Source organism: Pan paniscus, chromosome X (assembly GCF_029289425.2).
Source record: "Pan paniscus chromosome X, NHGRI_mPanPan1-v2.0_pri, whole genome shotgun sequence".
NCBI lineage: Eukaryota > Metazoa > Chordata > Mammalia > Primates > Hominidae > Pan > Pan paniscus.
In genome coordinates this window covers 120,927,587-120,939,299 of record NC_073272.2, presented here as the reverse complement: position 1 = coordinate 120,939,299, position 11,713 = coordinate 120,927,587, and the positions used below count along the sequence as shown (strand labels likewise).

The window sequence follows — 11,713 nt, the reverse complement described above, 5'->3', positions numbered from 1 at the left end:
GGCAATCCTATGCAAAAAGAACAGTCAGAAGCATCACACTACCTGACTTCAAACTATACTACAAGGCTACAGTAACCAAAACAGCATGGTACTGGTACAAATAAAAGACACATGGACCAATGGAACAGAGTAGAGCACCCATAAAGAAAGCTGCACACCTATAAACATCGACTCTTTGACAAAGTCAACAGTAACAAGAAATGGAGAAAGGGCACCCTGTTCAATAAATGTGCTGGGATAACTCACTAGCCATATGCAGAATATTGAAACGGGACTCCTCCATTACACCATAAAAAAAAATCAACTCAAGATGGATTAATGATTTAAATGTAAAAACTAAAACTCTAAAAACCCTAGGAAACAAGCCTAGGAAATACCATTTGGTACACAAGCCCTGGAAATGATTTCATTGAAAAAACTCCAAAAGCAATTGGAACAAAGACAAAAATTGGCAAGTGGGACCTCATTAAACTAAAGACCTTCAGTACAGCTAAAGAAACTATCAACAGAATAAAAAGACAACCTATAGAATGAGACAAAATATTTGCAAACTGTGCATCTGTCAAAGATCTAATATCAAGCATCTATTAGGAATGTAAACAAATTAACAAGCAAAATACAAACATCCCCATTTAAAAATGGGCATAGGACATGAACAGGCACTTTTCAAAAGAAGACATACACATAGCCAACAAGCATATGAAGAAATTCTCAATATCACTAATCATTAGAGAAATGCAAATCAAAACCACAAAGACATACTATCTCACACCAGTCAGAATGGCTATTATTAAAATGTCAAAAAATTACAGATGCTCGTGAAGTTGCAAAGAAAGGGGAATGATTATATATTGCTGGTGGGAATGTAAATTAGTTTAGGCATTGTGTACAAAAGTTTGAAAATTTCTAAAAGAACTTAAAACAGAACTACAATTCAACCCAACTATCCCATTACTGGGTATATATCCAAATGAATATACATTGTTCTACCATAAAGACACATGCACTTGTATGTTAATAACAGCACTATTCACAATAGAAAACAGATGGAATCAACCTAGATGTCCATCAACGAGTGTATATGTACACCATGGAACACTATGCAGCCATAAAACAAAGTGAAATCATGCCCTTTGCAGCAAGAATGGAGCTGGAGACCATTTTATACTAAGCAAATTAACACAGAAACAGAAATCCAAATACCGCATGTTCTCACTTATAAGTGGGAGCTAAACCTTTTATACACATGGACACAAAGAAGGGAACTACAGACACTGGGGCCTAGTTATGGGTGGATAGTGGAATGAGGGTGAAACCCCGTTTCTACTAAAAATACAAAAATTAGCTGGGCATGGTGGCACGTACCTGTAGTCCCAGCTACTTGGGAGGCTGAGGCAGGAGAATCGCTTAAACCCAGGAGATGGAGGTTACAGTAAGCTGAGATTGTGCCACTGCACTCCAGCCTGGTGACAGAGCAACTCTCTGTCTCAAAAAAAAAAAAAAAAAAAAAAGAGTTGGAAAGAAAATAAAGAATAGTATTGAAAACCAAAAAAATAAAAATAAAATTAAAAATAGGTATAGAAATTAGAAAGGAAGAAATAAAACTATCTGTATTTGTACATGATGTAATCTTTTATCAGGAAAATCTTAGGGAATTCACAAGGAAGCTATTAGAATTAATAATATACAAGTTCACATGTTACAACTCCTTTAAAATTTGTCTAGCTGGTTTTCAGGATTTTATCAGAAAACTCATGAAAATGCACACATGCACACACACACAAGTTTACCAAAATTTCATAATACAAAAGCAAAATACAATAGTAAATTTTATTTTGATACACTAGAAAAGAACATTCTGAAAAGAAAATTAAGAACACAATTTCATTTACAATAGCATCAAAAGGAACAAAATACTTAGGAATATGTTAAAGGAATTGTAAAATATATACTGAATATTACAAAATATAGTAAAAAGAAAAAAAGAACACCTGTACAAATAGAAAGACATCTACTGTTCATAAATTGGAAGACTGGCAACATTGATAAAATGACAATGCTCCTTAAGTGATCTATGGATTAAATTAAATCCCTACGAGCGGTGAGGGAGAGAAAATAACTGGGGAGAGTGCTGATAAGTACAAGGGTTCATTTTTGTGCTAATGAAAAGTGTTCCAGGATTAAAACTATGCAGTTATTTTTAAAACCACTAAATTATAAATTTTAAAAGGGTAAATGTTATGCTATGTGAATTATATCTTTAAAAAGAAATAAATACTAATATTTGAGACATATGAGCAAAATGCTGCCAGTCTCTGCGCATAGCAAGAGTAACCTTTACTCCCATTCCCAATAATTTCCTCATCTTCATCTGAGACCACCTCAGCCTGGAATTTATTGTCCATATCGCTCTCCCCATTTTGGTCAAAGCCAGCAAACAAGTCTCCAGGAATTTCCAAATTTTCCCACATTTCTCTGTCTTCTTCTGAGCCCTCCAAACTGTTCCAACCTCTGCCTGTTACCGAGTTCCAAAGTCACTTCCACATTTCCGGGTATCTTTACAGCAGCACCCCACTCTCTGTGGTATCAATTTCCTGTATTAGTCAATTCTCACGCTGCTATAAAAAACTGCCTGAGACTGGGTCATTTATAAAGGAAAGAGGTTTAATTGACTCACTGTTCCGCATGGCTGGGGAGGCTTTAGGAAACTTATAATCATGGCGGAAAGGGAAGCAAACATGTCCTTCTTCACATGGTGGCAGCAAAGAGTAGTTCTGAACAAACAGGGAAAGGCTCCTTATAAAACCATCAGATCTCATGAGAACTTACCCACTATCATGTGAACAGCAGCATGGGGGTGATTGACAACAAGCTTGCCTCAAGTAACAGCAAGACTATGGTACATAAGGAGATCCAGGGAATATCAAAATGCAGTTATGGTATTTGACCTAGATTTCATCATCGGAATGTATAACTAGTTTAACATACCTAAATATGTAGCCTGATATTTTAAACCATACAAACTCACAGATACATATGTGTATAATACATATATATATAATTATACCAATAATACCATGTTTTTAATCTGCTTTGTTTACTCAACAGTATGCCATGAGCATTTTATCCTTTCAAATAAAGTTCTAAAGTATCATTATCAATAGCTAGATATGCTCTATTACCAATTTATAGGGGAATCTACAATGAATTGTAGTAATAAATAGTCACTGCACTTTTAATTTGAGCATTCAAAAACCATTTTCCCAATGCCTGTATTGTGCCTGACAATGCTCGGCTTATGGGAAAAAGATTATTTCAATTAGTTTACAAAGTAGAGCAATGATTTTCAAGAATGGGGTCATAAGTAAATCAACTCCCTCTTTCATTTGCTTTAGAGCCACTGTCTTTATTTTGCACTTGTTTTATCTTTGATTAGCCTTAAGTAAATACAAGATTATTATAAAAACAAATTTCAAGAAAGTTAACTTTTAAAATTCAAACCTATTATATTGAATTCAAGCCTATTGAGAAACACTGATTTAGTAGAAGAGAGAAAATGCTTATCATAGGAGTATAATAGAAGTTCACACTTCTGGAAACTCGTAACTTAAAAGTTTGATCATTTTCCTGACTTGCTATAACTCCACAGGATGTCTCAGTCAGAAGGAAGAAGATACAATGTGGGAAAATGTTTCCCTACTAATAAACATTAGGATGTTTACATTAGGATGGAAGACTTTATAACACTGAAAATTTAATAGTAGCAACAACCTAATGGGTCTTTAGCTACAACAACCAAAATATGTGACAGAGCTGGGTCTATATTTGGTAATTATATAGTTGCTAAATAACAGTGTAATCAAGACCATTGTCATCCCTCTTTTCATATACAGTAGAATATTATTCTTTTAATTGATAGTAAAATAAATAATTTCTAAAGATGCTTAAAGAATAAAAAACAAAAAGCAGAGGGAAGTGTTAATGAGTCTAATTCTCAATCAAGTTATTTGTAGTTTACAACTTGTATTTCTAAGCACTTCATTTTTTTTAACCTTCAAAGCCACTAAACTAAACTTTTGAAGGACTTTTAATCACACTACAAATATTAACAAGATATTTACCATATGCAATAAAACTTATTATCTGCCCTCAATCTAGTTGGGGAAATGAAACAAACTTAAGACAAAATATCAAAAAATATAGGTTCAGTATGTAATTACAGAATAAATTATATGATACAAGTTATAAATAGTTGAAAAAGAGAGATGAAAGAAGGCTGGGGTAGTCAGGAAATATTTAAGAAAAAAGTCCTGTCATATGAGTGGTATAGAGATAGGCAGAAGATTGGCTCAAAACCACAATGTCCAATGTAAAAAACATAAGTTATTTATAGTTACAACTGATTTTACTACAAAAACAAAGAAATGTTTGGTCATGACTCAAATAAAAATATGCCCTTGATTGACTGTACCCTATTGTTTATTTTCCGTATTTATTGGGCTCCTCTTCTGCAAACCTGTTGTCCCCTAGAACTGTATCGAGTTTTTCCTCCACTATTCTTATATTTAGCTCATTTCTCACTTCATAGAAAAAAAAATAACCTATTCAGATTAATGCAATACTGTTGCTCCTCAACTTCACAATGAGATTCTGTCACAATAAACCCATCATAAATTAAAAATATCATAAGTCAAAAATGCATTTAACACACCTAACTTCTGGAGCATTATAGCTAAGCCTAGCTAACTTAAACATTCTCAGAACACTTACATTAGCCTACAGTTGGGAAAAATCACCTAACACAAAGCCTATTTTTTAATAATGTGTTGAATACCTCATGTAACTTATTGGTCATTGTACTGAAAGCAAAAAACAGTATGAGTGTATGGATACTCAAAATACGGTTTCCACTGGATACATACCACTGTTGCAACCATTATAAAACTAAAAAAATACTGCTAGTCAAACCATTGTTAAGTTGAAGATCATTTGTACTTACTGTGTCCCTATTATGTGCCCACAATCGTGCCAGGTGAAAAGAGAGTATAAGCAAATGTCTCTGCCATAGAAGACTTCAAAATTTTATTGGAGGAAAGAAATCTAATGAAGATGAAGCAAAGGTACATTATGTTTCAAATCAAAGTTCATAAATCACGGTACATATGCTCCTGGAGGTATATGCAAAACTTTTCAAATAATATGTGAAAGAATGAAAATTTTTAGGATAATTTCAGACCTTCAACTTTCATATGAATTATTTCCTAATAGTTGTCTACCTGAGACTACACCTGCTAACCAGCAATTGACAGATTCTCTTTGTCCAACCCCATTCACAATCCCCTTCTCCGACTTTACCAAAGAAAAGCACAGCTCTCAGCCATCAGCAATTTTATTACAGTGCATTACAGGATGGAAAAAACTATAGTGTGCCAAACAAAGAGGCAATTTAAAATTATCTTAATGAAGTTGACAAAATGAATGACTAATGGCTGAGTAACATCATTGTGCAACTTGAATAGTGTCTAATTCTTTACTTTTAACAAACTTGAAGCAGGGCCTAATTGAATTGCTAGCTGAGAGATCATTAAAATAATTTTGATGATAAATCAATAAGTGATTTTTTGGCAGGTAACTCAAAATGTTTTCAAAAGATTAAGAGACGTTGTTATGAGAAAATTCCTTTCGTGCCAATTTAGTCGTGTATGAGAACAAGTTTTTCCTATGTTTACGTATTTTAAAAATTAAATAAAATGTTTGAAAATTGATGATAAAATCTGTCTCATTCTTACAAAAATGGAATTCATCTAGAATATTAAAATATTGAAAAACAGCTATCATTTTATTGAGATACATTTCCAATAACATTTTATATTTTAATTTGCCAAAATATTAATATGCTTATGATTTGATAAATTATGTATTAATAATTTGTAATAATTCATTCCAGAAGAAAAAAATTCAACACTTAGAGCTTTATAGACATAGAGGATTCTAAAAATCTCTCTCTATATATAATATATATATCTAATATATATCTATATATAAATATATCTTATATATAATATATATAATACATATATAATATATATAAAAAATATATATTTTTAGATATTATATATATCTAAAAATATATATATACACACACATACTTTACCAAAGTAATATAATTAGATTATCAATTTAGTTTTTAAGAATTAAATCGTATTAAGATAAAATACCCTAGGAAAAGTAGAATGGAAAAATGAGCTAAAGGAGAAAAAGTAATGATGTAAACTTTACAATTGTTAATGTATTTTGAACTAATTTATGTAATTTTAAAATAAATGATATAGGAATCAAATCAATACAGTATTTAGATTCCACTGGAAACATTTAAAAGAGGAAAATGAATGTTTTATTTTAAAATGTAGAAGTTTATACTATCACTGAAATTACATTCTTTACAACTACTTAAACTTATGATAAATACTTTTTAAAATTATGCCCCTTTGCCCATGCAGATCCATTTGTCTCCCTTTTCTAGCCTCCTCTAAATGCTACAGAGTCATTCTATAAAATAATATTTTGTGACTAAATACCTTCACTTGCATAAACAGATAATTCACACACACCACCCTACAGAAAACCTTTTTCTATATAGGTAAAAAAAGAAATATGAACAAAAATTATTCTCTTACATTATTATCTTAAATTAGTTATTTAATTAAGAAATATGAATAATTAAGAAACATGAACAAAAATTATTCTCTTAAAAATTATTCTCTTAAATTAGTTATTTTTCCTCTTTTTAAATAATATTCAGTATAGATTAATGCATGGAAAAATAAGTATTCTCATATACTACCAGTGGGAATGTAAATTAGTAACTCTTCCTGAGAGGTAATTTTAAAATATGAATCAAAAGCTTAAAAGTGCCCATTCTTTTTTAAACACAGAAATTTTACTTCTGAGATTTAGCCTAAGAAAATCACCTTGAAAAATCACAAATATTTAACTATAACGATGTTTATCAAAACTAAGTATAAAATATTTTTGAAAATAACAATCTAAACATCAAAAATAAGATACTGGGGTTGCTGGCAAGATGACTGAATAGGAACAGCTCTGGTCGGCAGCTCCCAGGGAGATCGATGCAGAAGGCAGGTGATTTCTTCATTTCCAACTGAGGAACCTGGTACATCTATCTCATCAGGGCTGGTTGGACAGTGGGTACAGCCCAAGGAGGGTGAGCTGAAGCATGGTGGGGCATCACCTCACCTGGGAAGTATAAGGGGTTGGGGAACTCCCTCTTCAATCCAAGGGAAGCCATTAGGGACTGTGCCATGCACTTTGGCACAGAGATTGCGCTTTTCCCATGGTCTTCACAACCCACAGACCAGGAGATTCCTTCCAGTGCCTACACCACCAGGGCCCTGAGTTTCCAGCACAAAACTGGGAGGCCATTTGGGCAGACACCGAGCTAGCCGCAGGAGGTTTTTGTTGTTGTTGTTTTGGTTTTGGTTTTTTTTCATACGCCAGTGGTGCCTGGAACACCAGCAAGACAAAAATGTTCGCTCCCCTGGAAAGGGGGCTGAAGCCAAGTAGTCTGGCTCGGTGGGTCCCACCCCCACAGAGCTGAGCAAGCTAAGATCCACTGGCTTGAAATTCTTGTGCCAGCACAGCAGTCTAAGCCTGACCTCGGAGCTTGAGCTTGGTTGGGGCACAGGCGTTCACAATTGCTGAGGCTTGAGTAGGTGATTTCACCTGCACAGTGTAAAAAAAGCCACAAGGAAGTTCAAACTCGGCAGAGCCCAACCCAGCTCAGCAAGGCCATGGCGGCCAGGGCCAGACTGCCTCCTCTCTGGGCAGGGCATCTCTGAAAAAAAAGGCAGCAGCCCACGTCAGGGACTTACAGATAAAAAACCCCACCTCCCTGGGACAGAGCACCTAGGGGAAGGGGCAGTTGTGGGCACAGCTTTAGCAGACTTAAATGTCCCTACCTGGCAGTTCCGAAGAAAGCAGTGGATCTACCACCACGGCATTAGAGTTCTGATAAGGGACAGACTATCTCCTCAAGTGCATCCCTGACCCCCGTTTATCCTGACTAGGAGACACTTCCCAGTAGGGGCTGACAGACACTTCATACAGGAGAGCTCTGGCTGGCATCTGGCAGGTGCGCCTCTGGGACGAAGCTTCCAGAGAAAGGAACAGGAAGCAATCCTTGCTGGTCTGCAACCTCCGCTGGTGATACCCAGGCAAACGAGGTCTGAAGCGGACCTCCAGCAAACCCCAGCAAACCTGAGGCAGAGCGGCCTGACTGTTAGAAGGAAAACTAACAAACAGAAAGGAATAGCATCAACAACAACAAAAAGGACGTCCACTCAGAGACCCCATCCGAAGATCACTGACTTCAAAGACCAAAGGTAGATAAATCCATGAAGATTGGAAGAAACCAGTGCAAAACGGCTGAAAATTCCAAAAACCAGAACACCTCTTCTCCTCCAAAGGATCACAACTCCTTGCCAGCAAGGGAATAAAACTGGACAGAGAATGAGTTTGACGAACTGACAGAAGTAGGCTTCAGAAGGTGGGTAATAACTAACTCCTCCGAGCTCTCAGCCCAAAATCTCCTTAAGCTGATAAGCAACTTCAATAAAGTCTCAGGATACAAAATCAGTGTGTAAAAATCACAAGCATTCCTATATACCAATAGCAGAAAAACAAGGAGACAAATTATGAGTGAACTCCCATTCACAATTGCTACAAAGAGAATAAAATACTAGGAATACAACTTACAAGGGATGTGAAGAACCTCTTCAAGGAGAACTACAAACCACTGCTCAAGGAAATAAGAGAGGACACAAATAAATGGAAAAACATTCCATGCTCATAGAAAGGAAAAATCAATATCATCAAAATGGCCATACTGCCCAAAGTAATTTATAGATTCAATGCTGTCCCCATCAAGCTACCATGGACTTCCATCACAGAATTAGAAAAAAACTACTTTATATTTCATATGGAACGAAAAAAGAGCCCATATATTCAAGACAATCCTAAGCAAAAAGAACAAAGCTGGAGGCATCATGCTACCTGACTTCAAACTATACTACAAGGCTACAGTAACCAAAACAGCATGGTACTGGTACCAAAACAGATACATAGACAAATGGAACAGAACAGAGGCCTCAGAAATAACGCCACACATCTACAATCATCTGATTTTTCACAAACCTGATAAAAACAAGCAGTGGGGAAAAGATTCCCTATTTAATAAACGGTGTTGGGAAAACTGGCTAGCCATATGCAGAAAGCTGAAACTGGATCCCTTCCTTATACCTTATACAAAAATTAACTCAAGATGGATTAAAGACTTAAATGTAAGACCTAAAACCATAAAAACCCTAGAAGAAAACCTAGGCAATACCATTCAGGACATAGGCATGGGCAAAGACTTCATGACTAAAACACCAAAAGCAATGGCAGCAAAAGCCAAAATTGACAAATGGGATCTGATTAAACTAAAGAGCTTCTGCATAGCAAAATAAACTATCATCAGAGTGAACAGGCAACCTACAGAATGGGAGAAAATTTTTGCAATTTATCCATCTGACAAAGGGCTAATATCCAGAATCCACAAATAAACAGGTTTACAAGAAAGGAACAAATAACCCCATCAAAAATGAGCAAAGGATATGAACAGACACTTCTCAAAAGAATACATTTATGCAGCCAACAAACATATGAAAAAAAGCTCATCAACACTGGTCATTAGAGAAATACAAATCAAAACCACAATGTGATACCATTTCACGCCAGCTCAACCATTGTGGAAGACAATCTGGCAATTCCTCAAGGATCTAGAACTGCAAATGCCATTTGATCCAACAATCCCTTTACTGAATATACACCCAAAGGATTATAAATTATTCTACTATAAAGAGACATGCACACGTATGTTTATTGCAGCACTGTTCACAATAGCAAAGACTTGGAACCAACCCAAATGCCTATCAACGATAGACTGGATAAAGAAAATGTGGCACATATCCACCATGAATACTATGTAGCCATAAAAAAGGATGAGTTCCTATCATTTGTAGGGACATGGATGTTGCTGGAAACCATTATTATCAGCAAACTAACACAAGAAGAGAAAACCAAACACTGCATGTTCTCACTCATAAGTAGGAGTTGAACAATGAGAACACATGGACACAGGGAGGGGAACATCACACACTGGGGCCTGTTGGGGGATGTGGGGCTAGGGGAAGGATAGCATTAGGGGAAATACCCTAATGTAGATGATGGGTTGATGGGTGCAGCAAACCACCATGGCACGTGTATACCTATGTAACAAACCTGCACGTTCTGCACATGCATCCCAGAACTTAAAGTATAATAAATATACATATATTCACATATTTATGTCTTCACGTATTTAAAATATATTTATTAAAGAAAAAAAGAAATTGAGGCAGTACCCTCAAATAGAAGAATATTATGCAGACCAGAAAACAACAGACAGCATGATTCTACCTCTATGAAATGTTTTCAGTATATATAAATATATGCATAAATATATGCATAGAAAATAATGTAGAATAATTCCCCAAAACATTAACACTAGCTTTCTCTTTGTTGGTTTCTAGTTTGATTCCTTTTGTTTAACTATATTATTTAATTTTCTTCTGCAATGAGCATATATTACTCATGTTTTTAAAAATTATTTTTAAAGTATTATAAACTTCCATCTAAATAAATTCATACAAATGAATATACTAGATAATATTCCAGAAAAAGTTCCATCAAAATGTAAACAATCTTATCTCTAGGTTGTAAAACTAGAGATCTTTGTTTGTTCTTCTTGCCATTTATCTGTATTTTCTAAAGTTAACATGTGTTATTTAGGTATTAAAAATGATGCAAATTACAAAATATTACTTAGCATGAGATCTATGATTTAATATTATTTAGGACTTATTTAATTCTATTAAAACAGATTTAGAAACACCCTCTCTAGTGTTTTGTTGTTGTGGTGATGTTGGTAGTTCAGGGTTTAATTCTGAAAGAAAATGGTATATTTTGCAACAGAATATGAAACTTTAGGTATTTTTCATCACCAGCCCAAGATCATCTTGCCATTGTAATTGTACAGATCAGAAACTCAGTTCCAGAATCCTAGAGGTAAAATACTGGTCTGGTCCACACAGGAGCAGAAAGCTATTATTACTAAGGTAGAGGAAATAATTTCTCCCTTCTTCGGGAAAGGTATGAAGAAGTGGAGCAAAGTATTTACAGGTAGATATTTCTTTCATTTAAAGACTGGGACAGGAGATAAGTTAAAAGAAAAAGGGTCATAAAAACTATTCTAAGCTGGGCTCGGTGGCTCGCACCTGTAATCCCAGCACTTTGGGAGGCCGAGGCAGGTGGATCACCTGAGGTCAGGAGTTCGAGACCAGCTTCGTCAACATGGTGAAACCCCAGCTCTATTAAATATACAAAAATTAGCCGGGCATGTTGGCACGCACTTGTAACCCCAGCTACTTGGGAGGCTGGGGCAGGAGAATTGCTTGAACCCGGGAGGCAGAGGTTGCAGTGAGCCAAGATCACACCACTGCACTCCAGTCTGGGTGGCAGAGCAAGACTCTGTCTCAAAACAAACAAACAAACAAACAAAAAACTATTCTAACTGATGCTTCATAATGTAACGAATAAACAAACCAAATCTAAT

General features: G+C 35.3%; 1 non-coding gene across 1 annotated transcript; it reads left to right on the top strand.

Annotated features, from left to right (window-relative positions):
* The first annotated feature begins 1,694 nt into the window (after nt 1-1,694).
* LOC112438567 (U7 small nuclear RNA) lies at nt 1,695-1,756 on the top strand. Its single transcript, XR_003026973.1, has one exon. It is a non-coding gene; the product is annotated as a U7 small nuclear RNA (small nuclear RNA).
* The last annotated feature ends 9,957 nt before the right edge of the window (nt 1,757-11,713 follow it).